At 44.1% G+C, this 2,724-nt stretch overlaps 1 pseudogene; it reads left to right on the top strand.

Moving 5' to 3' along the window:
* The first annotated feature begins 694 nt into the window (after positions 1–694).
* Positions 695–1,148, top strand: LOC143436654 (small ribosomal subunit protein eS25 pseudogene; annotated as a pseudogene).
* The last annotated feature ends 1,576 nt before the right edge of the window (positions 1,149–2,724 follow it).

Below are 2,724 nucleotides of genomic sequence, written 5' to 3'. Positions count from 1 at the left end.
GTTACCTTCAATGAGCTTCAGTCTCTTCCCACCTGCATCAGGAACTATCATCATAGTGGTACTCAGAGTGCTGTTGCACTTGGGAGGATTAAATGTTAGTGAACAAGAATGCTTGGCCTATGGCAAGTGCTTAGTAAATTTACACGCTAGGAAAGGAGGTTCCTGATCAAGCATACATTAGAACCAGGGTGATGGAGATCTTGGTAATGGGGGGGGGGCAGTGGAGAGACATCCCCAGGAAAAATAAACCTTATTCAAAATCTATTTTGCTAGTAATTTGTTTCTACTATGGATGTAGTGCCCTCAAACTCGTTTCTAACCTTCCCACAAATACTTCCCTGGTGCCAAATATATTCATGGATCAAAACAAAACAAGGAAGGCCAGGCTGATGACTCAGTGGTTAAGAGCCCTTGCTACTCTTCCAGAGGTCCAGAGTCTAGTCCCCAGCACACTGGACAGCTCACAACTGACTGTAACAGCACCAGGGCGTCTGATGCCCTCTTCTGGCTTTCCTGGGCACCTGGCTTCTTGTGGCTTCACAGGTACATACTTTCATGTAGACAAATACATCATTATGAGATAATAAAATACCTATGTTTTAAAATTACATGGTATACACCTCCATTAACATGTATAATATGTGGCTTCATACATCTGTTAAAAATGCATTTTAAAAACACATTTTAGAGTGGTCCAAACTACTCTCTGAGTTTCGCCATGCCGCCCAAAGACGACAAGAAGAAGAAAGATGCCGGAAAGTCGGCCAAAAAAGACAAAGATCCAGTAAATAAGTCTGGCGGCAAGGCCAAAAAGAAGAAGTGGTCCAGAGGCAAAGTTCGGGACAAGTTGAACAATCTCGTCCTGTTTGACAAAGCTACATACGACAAACTCTGTAAGGAAGTTCCCAACTATAAGCTTATTACTCCAGCTGTGGTCTCTGAGAGACTGAAGATTCGAGGTTCCTTGGCCAGGGCAGCCCTTCAGGAGCTGCTTAGTAAAGGACTTATCAAGCTGGTTTCAAAGCACAGAGCTCAAGTAATTTACACCAGAAACACAAAGGGTGGAGACGCCCCAGCTGCTGGTGAAGATGCACGAACAGGTTCAGTCAGCTGTACATTTGGGAAAATAAAATTTTATTGAATCAAAAATAAAATAAAATTTTAAAAAACCATATTTTATAGTGCTACCCACAGTTGGCAACAGTTGTGGCTCTGATTTCTGCAAGGACTATCCCTGTACCTTATCCCAGAGAAAGCAAGATACCCGACTTTCTGCCTCATGGCCGGCAGCCTTTCATTCATTATATAGGGGGGAAGAGGCTAAAATGGTGTCTATACCGGGTCATTGTAGCAGCTTTGATGGTAAGTCACTTGGCTACTGAATCCCATGAGAGAAGAAATGGCTGGGCGCAGTCACTTGTACCTATGCAAGGTCAAAAGTTGAAGCTTAGAAGACAGAGAAAGCGCAATCTTGTTAAGTCTAGACAGCATATTAACGACAAGGGCTGCGTGTGTCAGCCTCTGTTTATAGGAGCTTTTTGCTGACAGCATGGAACCTGAGCCCTCCTTTCTTCACCTAGCAAGTTCTATTCTGCTGTCAGAGGCCACCCTTCCCAGAGTGCCTTGAGGGATTCAAGGTCAGAGCAGTAACTGGAACCTGCAAGGCAGCGAGGAGGAGAAAAGGGAGATGGGGATTTAACATGATGTGCAGAAGGTGAATCTGTTGTACAGGCCAGGGGGCTGTGCACAGCTGTATTTACCCCTCCGAGGGACATTCTTCTAGCAGCTAACAAGATAATAGATGATGGCACGTCAGACATTTCCTGTGTGTATGATGTTTTCCTAAGAAAAGTAGTTCTGAGAGGATTTTTTTTTCTTTCCCATTTAATCATTGTTGCAAAAAAGTGATTTTGGATATAGTATTAGACAGTGGCTGATGGGAGTATAAATCCATTTCACCTTTCTGGAAAGTAATTTGGCAACATGTAACAAAAACCATCAAAATGGGCATATCCTTGACTCAGAAATTCCACTGCTAGGAATTTATGGAAACAGTGGCATAAATATTTATGCAGCAGAGCATTCCTCATGAAATAATTATAATCACTCCCCAAATGGGACTCATTTAAATACTCTGAAGTAAGAGATGGCTTAAATATCATACAGTGGGAACGCCAAGTAGCCACTCAACAGCTTCCTAGAAGTATTTAATTGCATTGAAATATAAGGCTGGGCTTGAGGTTTGCTGAGGGCTTGGAGATGGGGGAGGCACTAAAGAATGGTATACACTGGTCTGAACCTGAGCTTAGCCAGTGTGAAAAGAGGAAGAAGCCTCTTGTCCGTCTGAAATCGATTTTGCTTTAGTTAGCGTGGACAAGAGGGCAGCAGTGGGGTTCGGTAGACTCGGAGCTCACCTGAGTGAGGGACCAGATTTCTCACAATTTGTGTGTTGGCCTCTGCTTATTCCAAATAGCTTTGTTCTGACTTGGAAGGAGACATTTGATTAGAGCAGTTTATATAACAGAAATCCGAGACTGGAGGAAGGATTTGGCGGGCCCGTTGATTGCGTTGGAGAGGGGGTTGGAAGGAAACGTCCCGGAGCGGGAGGCTCTTATTCTGGAGCCAGCACTTGAGAACAAATTGTGCTCTGCACTCCACCCAACCGCATCAACACCCAGGCAGACCTGGTCCATCCATAGAAATGTGTTCTACTCCATTTGGGGA

Source organism: Arvicanthis niloticus, chromosome 23 (genome assembly GCF_011762505.2).
Source record: "Arvicanthis niloticus isolate mArvNil1 chromosome 23, mArvNil1.pat.X, whole genome shotgun sequence".
Lineage (NCBI taxonomy): Eukaryota > Metazoa > Chordata > Mammalia > Rodentia > Muridae > Arvicanthis > Arvicanthis niloticus.
This window is presented reverse-complemented; position numbering and strand designations above follow the sequence as displayed.